This window comes from Oryctolagus cuniculus, chromosome 9, assembly GCF_964237555.1.
Source record: "Oryctolagus cuniculus chromosome 9, mOryCun1.1, whole genome shotgun sequence".
Taxonomy (NCBI): domain Eukaryota; kingdom Metazoa; phylum Chordata; class Mammalia; order Lagomorpha; family Leporidae; genus Oryctolagus; species Oryctolagus cuniculus.
Window position 1 is genome coordinate 2,446,931 of NC_091440.1, and position 11,261 is coordinate 2,458,191.

Sequence of the window (11,261 nt, forward strand, 5' to 3'; positions counted from 1 at the left end):
GAGAGAGGGAACGGGTGGGGCGGAGCCTGGGAGGGAGGGGATGGGAGGGTGGAGCCTGGGAGGGAGGGGATGGGAGGGCGGAGCCTGGGAGAGGGGGATGGGGCGGAGCCTGGGAGGGAGGGGATGGGGGCGGAGCCTGGGAGGGAGGGGGTGGGGCGGGGCCTGGGAGGGAGGGGATGGGAGGGCAGAGCCTGGGAGAGAGGCGATGGGTGGGACGGAGCCTGGGGGAGGGTAGGGGTGGGCGGGGCCGGCGCGCTCCCGGGACGGGCGAGGGCTGCCCCTCCACAGGCCCCACATTTGCTGCAGCGCTGTGTGCGGGGTTCGCTGAGTGGGGCCCAGGAGTGAGGGAGACGGGCACTGCGGGCCTCTGGAGCCGGCAGGTGAAGTTGGAGGGGCTGCACCGCAGGTAGTGTGTGCTGTTCAAGACCCCTCAGCTGTGCCCTCCTCGGAGGTGTGGCCAGGGCGTGCCCGCTACAGACGCGCAGAGTGGAATTCACGAACAGCACAGGGGCTGCTGGGGTGCTGGTGACGCCTTGTGCTCCCTGGGAGTCGCAGCCAGAATCTCTACCCACAGCCCCATTGCCAGGGCTCCCCGGGGCCCCTGCGCGCCCTCCACTCCCATCCCCTCCGGGTCTTCCTCCACGCCGCCCGGCAATCTGACCTTTCATCCAGCCAGTACTTGGGGTGCCCCTGCCCTACCCCCAGGGTGCTCAGTTTGCCATACCTCAGGCAAAGACAGAGGAACGCAGTCTGCCTTGTGTCGCGGTGGCGGGTCCGTCCCCTGAGATGGGACGGGAGCCCCTGCAGGTGCCTGTACAGGAACCCGCATCCCAGTGCTGGTGTGGGTTAATGTGGCGAGGCCCTAACCCCAGAACCTCAGGATGCAGCTGCATTTGGGATCAGGTCTCTGTAGGTTTAACCAAGGTAAGGTGAGGCCATCAGGGCACAGGTCCTGACCCAGCAAGACTGATGTCCTTATGAAAGGGGACACTGGACTGGCGCTGTGGTGTGTGTGGGGGTAAAGCCACCACCTGCAGTGCCGGCATCCCATGTGGGCGCTGGTTCGAGTCTCAGCTTCTCCTTTTCAGATCCAGCTCTCTGCTATGGCCTGGGAAAGCAGTGGAAGATGTCCTGGGTCCTTGGGCCCTGCACCCATGTGGGAGACCCGGAAGGAGCTCCTGGCTCCTGGCTTTGGATCAGCCCGGCTCTGGCCATTGCAGTCAACTAGGGAATGAAGCAGCAGATGGAAGACCTCTCTCTCTCTCTCTCTCTCTCTCTCTCTCTGCCTCTGTCTGTAATTCTACCTTTCAAATAAATAAATAAATCTTGGGGAAAAAAAAGGACATTGGAGACAGAGGCCCACACGCAGGAACACGAGGGAAAGGGGGCTGCGTGAGGACAGGCAGGTTTGGGAGATGGCAGCTCAGCTCCTAGCCCGGGATGCCACGGGTAGCTGGAGCCATCAGAAGGCGGGAGAGAGGGGTCAGCTGCAAGGAGCGACACGGAGGCGGCCTCTCCAGGAACGGAGCGTTTATTTGGGATCATCCCGGGGTTGCCGTCGGGATGGATGTGCTGGGAAGACCGTGGGCTCAGCCAAGAGAGAGGACACTTCAGGGCCGGAGGGGAGGGTCCACCCAGGCCGCTGGCTCCAGGGCTTGTCGCAGTGTGTCCACTGGGGATGGCCATGGCAAGGAAGGACAAGGTTGTCAGAAGTGGCTTAGCCGGGAAATTCTGACCGGGAGGTCCTTCGCGGCAGCTCCTGTGACACCTGTGTGAAGTCCCTGCCTGCCTGGCTCCCAGCTCCCCGAGGCAGGGGAGGACAAAAGGGACCCAGGGGACGCTGACGGTCGCCCCCTAGAGGCTTCACGGAGTACAGCGTGGCCCCCAGGGCACCCTGATACCGGGGCTCTCTGCCGCTGCTCTGGTTTACAGGCGCCCGGCTTGTGCCGCTGAGTTTGGGCAGCCACGGGAGACCGAGGCAGTGGCTTAACCAAAGAGCGTTTTGTTTTTGTTTGCTTGTTTTTGTGCAGAGCCAGAAGTTCTTGGAAAACAAGGTGTGGCCACCTGACAGTGCCCTTACAGACCCCATGGCAGGGGGAGGCATCCCGTAGTCCCCTTTGTGTCTGCGTTCCGCCTTCCTTGTCTTCATTGCAGGGTGGCTGCACCACTCCGGCGTTGTCTGCCTCACAGGGAGGAGGAGGAGGAGAGGAGGAGGAGGTGTGCATCCTCTCAGTTCCCCCAGCGCCCTCTGCTCCGTGCTCAGTGTAGACGTGTGTTCTGTGGCACCGTGCTGGCTGCAAGGGAGTCTGGGCAGTATAGCGTTCTCGCCAGGTGCACTGCAGATGAGAAACGGGTCTGTCAAGGGGAGACACGGGGAGCAGACGATGGCTTAGGAGCACAAGTCACCTCCACGACCTCAGTGCCGCAGGGTGAGATGGGAAAGCTGCCGGTGCTGGGCAGTGCCTGGCGTGACCGTGCCTCTCACTGACCTCGCTGCCCCGCACGCTGGTGCCCCAGTCCTGGGGAGCTGCTAGGCCTGAGCCCAGGTAAGCCTGGGGGGTCCCTGGACTCCTCCATCTGGGATGAGCCTCCCCCATGCCCTCCCCTTCCTGGTGGCCCAGACTCCCACAGACCCTTTTTTCTTTTTGAAGATGTATTGGGGCTGGTGTTGTGGCGTAGCGGGTAAAGCTGCCCCTGCAACACCATCATCTCATATGGGCTGCTCCACTTCCAACCCAGCTCCCTGCCAGTGCACCTGGGAAAACAGTGGAAAATGTCCCAAGTCCTTGGGCCCCTGCAGCTGTGTGGGAGACCCGGAAGAAGCTCCTGGCTTCTGGCTCCAGATCGGCCCAGTTCTGGCTGTTGTGGCCATTTGGGGAGTGAACCAGTGGAAGGAAGATCTCTCTGTCTCTCCCTCTCTCTGTCTGTAACTCTGCCTCTCAAATAAGTAAATCAGTCTTTAAGAATAAGAAAACCAGATTCAAGAAGGAACAGTGGGACAAACCGTGCTGGATGGTTTTGCAGGAGACACACAAGTTTGCTTCTGAAAAATTAGTGGATCCGGGCAGTGTGGTTTGTGGAGCCGGGCAGTGTGGTTTTGCAGAGCCGGGCAGTGTGGTTTGCAGAGCCGGGCAGTGTGGTTTGCGGATCCGGGCAGTGTGGTTTGCGGAGCCGGGCAGTGTGGTTTGTGGATCCGGGCAGTGTGGTTTGCGGATCCGGGCAGTGTGGTTTGCGGATCCGGGCAGTGTGGTTTGCAGAGCCGGGCAGTGTGGTTTGTGGAGCCGGGCAGTGTGGTTAGTGGATCCGGGCAGTGTGGTTTGTGGAGCCGGGCAGTGTGGTTAGTGGATCCGGGCAGTGTGGTTTGTGGATCCGGGCAGTGTGGTTTGTGGATCCGGGCAGTGTGGTTTGCGGATCCGGGCAGTGTGGTTTGCGGATCCGGGCAGTGTGGTTTGCAGAGCCGGGCAGTGTGGTTTGTGGAGCCGGGCAGTGTGGTTTGCGGATCCGGGGCAGTGTGGTTTGTGGATCCGGGCAGTGTGGTTTGCGGAGCTGGGCAGTGTGGTTTGCGGAGCCGGGCAGTGTGGTTTGTGGATCCGGGCAGTGTGGTTTGCGGAGCCAGGCAGTGTGGTTTGCGGATCCGGGCAGTGTGGTTTGCGGAGCCGGGCAGTGTGGTTTGCGGATCCGGGCAGTGTGGTTTGTGGAGCCGGGCAGTGTGGTTTGTGGAGCCGGGCAGTGTGGTTAGTGGAGCCGGGCAGTGTGGTTTGTGGAGCCGGGCAGTGTGGTTTTGTGTAGCTGGGCAGTGTGGTTTGCGGAGCCGGGCAGTGTGGTTTGCGGAGCCGGGCAGTGTGGTTTTGCGGAGTTCCCAAAGATGAGAAGAAACGGAGCAGAGTGAGCAGGAAGGGGTAGGCGTGGGCACGGGGGCATCTGCTCCGGCCTGGGAAGCACCTTGGCGCCAGCAGCTGCTGTCCCTGTGCCTGGGTGACTGTCCCCCCTTCCCGGGTCCTTAGCCTGCCAGGGAGCGCAGACGTGACAGGGACGTAGCCGAGGGAAGAACATCTCAGAATTCTCAGAGCCGGCACCTTTCTGTTTCTCAGACTTGGGGAAGAACCAGTCAGTCCTGGGAACACTGGGGTCTCGGGGGGCGTATTGGAAACACAGAGCAGAAGGTCCTGTTTCTAAGTCTGTTACGACTCAGCGTCTGTCTTCAGGCACAAATGAAACAGTCGTGGGAGATGCGGGTGCTGCTGTCTGCCTGGCGCACAGCGCAGGGCGGCACAAGGTGACGCGGGCACAGCCGGCCCAGGGACTGGGGTCCATCGCCTGTTGCACCTACACACGACCTGCAATGCCCACCCTTGGAGAAGAGAACCCTTCTACCGGGCAGAGGGAGGCAGGAGGATGTGGCTCAGCTCTGCCTCCTGCATCGCTGGGGGTGTAGGGAGGAGGGGCTGGGGTGCAGGGGATCTGGCTTTCCCCCTCCCCCCCCCCAACAAATCCTGCTGGCCCTTGTGCACAGTTTGCCACCGAGTCTCATCTCTGTGTGGGCCAGACCCTGGAGTACAGGTGAAGACACACGGGCCCGTGGCGGTCAGACCCGCTGTTGAAGCGCGAGGTGGGGGAGCCAGGGCTCAGGGTCGGGGGCCGTCATATCAGAGCCCACCCTCGGATGCAGGCCCGCACCCTGCGCTGTAGCTCTGTGTTGTGTCTGACATGGCAGGGCTTCCTGGGCCCTAGGACAAGTCCCTGCCCCGCCGGCAGCCAGGCTGCATGGCCCCTGCACAGCGTCTGCGGGGCTGCAGCTCAGAGCGCTGGTCATTGACACTGAGGAAGGAAGCAGGGAGTTGTCCGCATCGGCCGGCGGTGGCCGTGGGCGGGGGCCGTGCCCCGGAGAAGTGACTCTCACTCTGAGCTGCAGGGGTGCCCAGTCTGGGACGCTCACTGTGCCCAGCGGCGCGGGCTGTAAGCCCCTGGTGCAGCGTCACTCCAGGAGTGTGGAGCAGCCTCCCAGCAGGTCCCGCAGCTCCTGGCGGGTTAGCCCCCTCGGCTCCTCCCGCCTGCAAGCCGCTCTGTGTAAACTGCCATCAGGGCTGCGGAGTAACACGGTTTCGAAAATCAGGAACCTCAGCCTTTAAAGCACTTCTGATGTTCTCTGCTCTGCACACGCGCTGTGTATTCTTACCAATGTTCTCCCACGCACGACGCAGGGGCACATTCCTCCACCCAGTCTCCTTACATTTGCCAAAACAAGTCACATGAGACCACGGGGTTTACCTTTCTGACCCCTGCATGGGATGTCAAACACCAGCTGTGTGTGTGCGCACGTGTCTGCCTTTGGTATCAGTCACCCATACAAGAAGTGATGGGCTCTTCATGAGAGGCCGGGTGGGTACCGGTTTGCCTGCCACTGAGGCCGGTTCTCGGGCGATAGCGCTGCTGCACGGGAACAGGTGAGCGTCCGGGGGAAGCCGACACCTTCCGTCTAGAGCGCCTTTCCCGGTGCGCGCGGTAGAGGACACCTTCCGTCTAGAGCGCCTCTCCCGGTGCGCGCGGTAGACGACACCTTGTGTCTCGTAGCAAGAGGACTTCGAAGGAGAAGGGGTCTGGGGAGGTCCTCAGCCTCTCGGTGCAGACTCTGTGCCGCAGCCGGCTGCTCTGGCGCTCGGCCCGCGGGCCTGCATTCCTTCTCTGATCGCAAGTGTGCTGTTTTCAGCCGTATTCCTGCAGTGAAACTCCACGTTGCTTTGTCACTGTAGACAGCTCTGTCAAGACCACTTTCTAGAATTTGCAAGCAAACACTGTGTCTGCCGAGTTGAACAGACACTCTGGTCACAAGATCAGGGGTTAGCCTTTGTTCATAGAGTATGAGAAGCAAAGATATGTTCAGTACGGTAATACAACCTCAAAGAATTCGGAAGGCCTGCGTTGTCAATAAAAACTCTTACGCTAACAGAAGAAAAAAAGCATTAGTTGAGATTGGACCAAAAGTTGTAATTCCTGAATTTTGAGAATTTCAAGGGAAACTTAAAATTCTTGGGTCACAGATTTTTTCATCAATATTTGTGTTAGGTGAGCATTTTCTCTCTGGAAAGATGCATCATAATAGATTGTTTTTTTTTTTTTAAGATTTATTTATTTATTTGAAAGAGTTACAGAGAGGCAGAGAGAGAGGTCTTCCATCTGCTGGTTCACTCCCCAAATGGTCACAATGGCCAGAGCCGGGCTGATCTGAAGTCAGGAGCCAGGAGCTTCCTCCAGGTCTCCCACGTGGGTGCAGGGGCCCAAGGACTTGGACCATCTTCTACTGCTTTCCCAGGCCATAGCAGAGAGCTGGATCAGAAGTGGAGCAGCCGGGACTAGAACCTGCTCTGTGCTTCTGCCAGCTACTAACTTCTCATTTTTATTTAGTGCTATTTTTCTTCTTGATTTATAAGGATTCTGTGTGTATTCCAGCTACCAGTTCTGAGTCACAGGATGCTAATAGGAGGTTTTTGCACCAGTGTGTGGTTTATGCTTTATAATTTTTTAAAAGACTTATTATTTGAAATAATTACGGAGAGAGGGAAGGAGGGAGGGAGAAAGAGAGAGAAAGAGAGGGAGGGAGGTCGGTCTTCCATCCACTGGTTCACTCCCCAGGTGGCCACAATGGTCTGAACTGAGTCCATCCAAAACCAGGAGCCAGGAGCTTCTTGTGGGATTCCCATGTGGGTGCAGGGGCCCAGGGACTTGGACCATCCTCTGCTGCTTTTCCAGGCTCATTTAGCAGGGAGCTGGATCGGAAGGGGAGCAGCTGGGACTCAAACCGGCACCCGTATGGGATGCCAGCACCGCAGGCCGGGGCTTTAACCCGCTGTGCCACAGTGCAGGTCCCTGCTTTACATTTTGTTGTGGTTGTTGTTAGAAAGTCTTTTGTTATTATTTAGAAGTTTTAAAATTTAAATGTCTGGGGTCAGCGCTGTGGCAGAGCAGATAAAGCTGCCGCCTGCAACTCTGGCATCCCATATGGGCGCCGCTTCAAGACCTGGCTGCTCCACTTACGATCCAGCTCTCTGCTGTGGCCTGGGAAAGCAGTGGAGGATGGCCCAAGTCCTTGGGCCCCTGCACTCATGTGGGAGACCTGGAAGAAGCTCCTGGCTCTTGCCTTCGGATCGGCACAGCTCCAACCATTGAGCCAATTGGGGAGTGAACCAGCGGATGGAAGACTCTCTCTCTCTCTCTCTGCTTTTCCTTCTCTCTGTAACTTTGACTTTCAAATAAATAAATAAATAATCTTTTAAAAAGAAAAAGAATGTAAATGTCAACTTTATCAGTCTTGTCCTGTTATAGAAAAGACTCTGTTTTTCCACCTTGAATTCAAATAGATCTTCTCTTGTAGGAGTTTTTTTTAACTCTCTTGGAATCTGTATATGAGTGAATTTGAGATCAAATTTTTTTAAAGATTTATTTATTTATTTGAAAGACGGAGTTACAGAGAAAGAGAAATCTCCCATCTGCTGGTTCACTTCCCAGATGGCCACAACAGCCAGAGCTGCGCCGATCTGAAGCCAGGAGCCAGGAGCATCTTCTGGGTCTCCCACGTGGGCCATCTTCCACTGCTTTCCCAGGCGCATTAGCAGGGAGCTGATCAGAAGTAGAACAGCCGGGACTCGAACCAGTGCCCAGGTGGGATGCCGGCACTGTAGACAGTGGCTTTACCCGCTATGCCACAGCACCAGCCCCCAGACCGATGTATTTTCTATCTGGATAGACCACTGTATCGCAGGGCAGGCCTGCCAGGCACCGGGTTTTCCCGGGTCTGTTTGGGGTTCCTGGTTCAGCTCACTCTGCATCCTCACCACTGGACAACAGCAGCGCTGTGAGTGGGCCCAGCTTAGCAACAGCGCTCAGTAGGGAGCGGGGCAGGACCATGCTGTTTGCTTGGTTTTGGAACTTCGGTCACTACAGAAGCCCGTGTCCTCCTGCAGTGACGCCCTGTTCCACGACCCCACTCTCCCCTCACCCCAGGCCGCCCCCACTGCACGTCTGACTGCAAAGCTGCCTGCTGTGCTCGTTGACCGGGGGCCAGCGAGTGGCCTCTGTGACTGCATTCCTCTGCTGTAGCACCAAGCACTTCCTCTCTCCCTGCTGAGCAGTACGCCAGGGCAGTGTCACCGACGGTGGCCGGCCTGCCTCAGGAGTCCAGAGTTCAGAGAGACCGAAGGGGGGACAGTAGGGGCCGGCGTTGCTGGGAAAGCTGCCGCCGGCCGTGCTGACGTCCTTTATGGGCGCCGGTTCACATCCCGGCTGTGCCACTTCCCATACAGCTTCCTGCTAATGGTCTGGGAAAAGCAGCTGTTGTGGCCATCTGGGGAATGAACCAGCAGATGGAAGATTCTCTCTCTAGCTCTGACTTTCAAAATAAATAAATAAATTGAGAGAGAGAGAGATAAAGCAAAAGTGTCTTGACATGTATTCCAAGGGAGGATCAGACTCGTGGAGAGAGCACACAGCATCCTTTCCTCCTGGGGTCTTTCATCCCTAAGTTAGGAGGGGAGTTGATAGTCATGATTGACAGCTGGGAGGTGCAGCCTTTGGGCTGTCTGCACACGTGGCTACAAACTAGACTTTTCTGTCTTGGCTGCACTGCCATGTTATCAGGGATGCTTTAACCACCAGTCGTCTGCCTTGCCGAGTGACGCAGGAACACATTTGTGGACAGCTTGTCAGTCTCCCTGAAGTGTGGATGGCCTCAGAGAGCAGGCGGTGCCACTGTCTCAATCCCATGCCCTATGTCAACCATGGCGTGGTCGATGCTCACTGCCGTCCAAGCCTTCTCCCCGGCATAGTTTATTCCATAGAAGTGTCGTCTACCTTGGGGCCAGCACTGTGGCAGTGCCAGCATCCCATATAGGCGCCAGTTTGAGTCCCAGCTGCTCCACTTCCGATCCAGCTCTCTGCTATGGCCTGGGAAAACACAGAAGATGGTCCAAGGCCTTGGGCCCTGCACCCACGTGGGAGACCTGGGGGAAGTGCCTGGTTGCTGGCTTCGGATTGACACAGCTCCGGCCACTGTGGCCATCTGAGGACTGAACCAGCGGATGGAAGACCTCTCTCTCTCTCTCTCTCTCTCTCTCTCTGCCTCTGCCTCTGCCTCTGCCTCTCTCTAACTCTGCCTTTCAAATAAGTAAATAAATGTTTTTAAAAAAGTGTCATCTGTCTTGTGCTATGTTTCTTTCTCGGTAACTTTTGGCTGCGGTTTTAGTGATGGTGATACCTTTCCTCTGTTCCATCCTATCGTCGGTTACTGCTGGTGACTGAACGCTATCGATTTTTTGGCCACGTTGGAATTGTTTCCGAGACCTGTTTTTCTGTGAATTGTCTCGGGTGAGGGACGTGAATGTGTCACCTGCTGGTCACGGCAGACAGCTCTGTGCCCCGTCTCGCGGTGCTGGCCAGGATGCTGCTCCCCAGCGAACCGCAGGGACCACAATAAGTGGGTTCGTCCAGGTTTCTGACTTTAAACTTCAACAGGAAGTACGATGCTTGTTCCTGGTAAATACCTTTTGTCAGGATAAAGAAACTCCCCCGATTATGTTTTTTAAAAATCACACTCCCCTCTTTCTTTTTTCTTTTTGTTCTTCTTTTCCAGTCTTGTTAGAGTTTGGTTGATTAATCTTTTTTTTAATAAATGGGTTCTGATTTTGTTCTTTCTTTCCTCCGTTTCTTTGATTTTTAAGATCGGCTCTTCAGATGACTTCTTTTGGAATGCTTTTTCTCCAGTGCGTGCATTCCGTGGGTTGCAGCCGTACGTTCTCTTAAACCTGGTTTTAGTCCTGGGTGAAGCTCGTCTTCATGGAGGCACGGCACCCGGCACTGCCGTCACGTTTCTAGACACCGCCGAACTTGTTCCCCGCGTTCAGGTCCGTGTCCACAGCGAGACTGCACAGGAACTTCTTCTGGCGCGGCTGTAGTCGGGCTCTTATTCCAGGCGACACAGCCTCACCCGTTGATTGGAGGTTGCCTCGTGCGAAGGGCTGGGTGTTTCCTTCCGATGGGAGTTTCTGGGGTGTGGTCCGTATGAAACAGGGGTTGGGCGTCCTCTGAAGTCGGCCTGAGCTCTTTTGACGGGGGGACATTTCCTACCACTGACTCGGCTTTTAAGATTATTATTGGTTTAGTTGTAATTTTTAATTTTAATAATTTAATTTAAAAACTTTATTTGAGAGAGAGAGATCCAGCAGAGAGCTGGGTCCACTGGTTCAGCCCCAGGTGCCTGCGGTGGCTGCAGCTGGGAGCCACGTCTCCCAGTGGGTGACAGGGACTGGACACTGGAGCCATCACCACTTTGCTCCCTGAACCCCGGCCCTCCGACGTGGGACACGGACCTCGTAACTGCTGGGCTAAACGCTCATTCCCAGTCATTTTTATTTTCACAGATAATCATACACTTCACCAGTTTTCAAAATATTAGCATAAAAATAGTATTCTCATGATTAAACATTTTGCCTAGGGGGTGACATTTGGTGCAGCGCCTGAGGTGCCCCTGGGGACCCCACAACCCCTGTTGGAGGCCTGGGTGGGAGTCCCAGCTCAGTCCTGTGTCCGGTTCCTGCTGGAGTCCACATGGGAGCCTGGAGGCAGCTCCCAGCTTCACACTGCCCTAGCGCAGCTGTTGTGAGCATTCGGGGAATGAACTAGCAGGTGGGAGCGCGCTCGCTCTAAATAATAAATAAATAAATAAAATAACTAGTTTATTTACTTATTTTACCTGCAGTTACACCACCCTTTCATTCTGTATCCGGCTCATTTGTGGTTTTCTCTCCCTCCCCTCTTTTTTTTTTTTTTTTTTTTTTCCAGTTTTGTTAGAGTTTGTTCTATTAATAATATTTTTTTTAAAAATGGATTCCAATTTTTTCCTTTCCCCTGTTTCTTCGATTATTTGAATAAATTTTTATTTTTACATTTCCTTGTGCTTTATTTGAATTGTTCATTTATTTCTTTTTATTTAAGCAGCAGAGAGAGGCGCAGCGCTGCCCTCTGCTGGCTTCCCCGGGGCTTGCAGTGGCCAGGGCTGGTCAGCCCGCAGCCGGGACCTGGGGGTTCAGGGAGCCGTTCCCGCGGCTCCCCGGCGCGCACTGGCGGGAGCTGGAGATTGGACACAGGCTGATGTGGGACGCCGAGGCTGAACAGCGGCCCTGGGCCCAGCGCCGCCCCCACGCCGCCTGCCCCTGCTCGCTTACAGATACTTTGTTGCCTTTCCCCCAATTCTTTAAAATAGACTCCTCAGC

General features: G+C 56.1%; 1 long non-coding RNA gene across 1 annotated transcript; it reads left to right on the top strand.

Moving 5' to 3' along the window:
* Window positions 1–163: 163 nt before the first annotated feature.
* LOC138843749 (uncharacterized) lies at window positions 164–1,340 on the top strand. Its single transcript, XR_011378702.1, has 2 exons — window positions 164–924; window positions 1,089–1,340. It is a non-coding gene; the product is annotated as an uncharacterized lncRNA (long non-coding RNA).
* The last annotated feature ends 9,921 nt before the right edge of the window (window positions 1,341–11,261 follow it).